Source organism: Lipotes vexillifer, unplaced genomic scaffold (assembly GCF_000442215.2).
Source record: "Lipotes vexillifer unplaced genomic scaffold, Lipotes_vexillifer_v1.1 scaffold570, whole genome shotgun sequence".
Classification (NCBI taxonomy): domain Eukaryota; kingdom Metazoa; phylum Chordata; class Mammalia; order Artiodactyla; family Lipotidae; genus Lipotes; species Lipotes vexillifer.
In genome coordinates, this window is record NW_006777801.1 from 2,317,860 (window position 1) to 2,318,617 (window position 758).

Sequence of the window (758 nt, forward strand, 5' to 3'; positions counted from 1 at the left end):
TCTTCCCGGGGCACGAACCCGTGTCCCCTGCATCGGCAGGCGGACTCTCAACCACTGCGCCAACCAGGGAAGCCCCTTACTCTTCTTTGATTACATATATACTCTGCTTTCCCATTTATGTTCTTTTTCAAAGAATGTAAAGTTGTTCTTAAGAGTTTGCATGTTACTTATTTTTATGCTATGGAATTTCTGAAGAGGTTATGTTAAATGCTTGAAACAGGTAGCAGAAGAAACAAGTTTACAACAATTTTCTTTTTTTGATAATGAAAAAATATTTTCCTGACAAGTGAGATCTAAACGCTCTTTATTGTAAAAGAGTTGTAAATATTTATTATAAATTCCAGTAAAATTGACAGTGATTTTTTAATATAGTGCAGTTTCTTTAGTCCTCTTAGTAAAGAATTTCATGTTTTTGGCAAGCTTTACAGTGGATCCAAAATATCTTTGAGTTCTTACAAACCATAACTCATTTCCCTTGCAGAGGCCCGATTTCATCATGAGGATCATGTTTGTTGAGTCCCAAGTAGTTCATCTCAGAAATCATTGGGTTCACAAGTGTCCAACCAACCATTGTAGTTTGTTTTTGAGGGGGCTCAGTAATGCTTTTCAAAATTGTACAGATTGCTTAATCCATCTTCTTACTATCCTGAGCCATGTAATATGCCTGCATTTTATTGGGGAAATATAGGTCACCATAACTATTAGGATGAAGTGCTTTACACAAGCCCACTTTCCATCCTGTCATAGACCATTGCAGG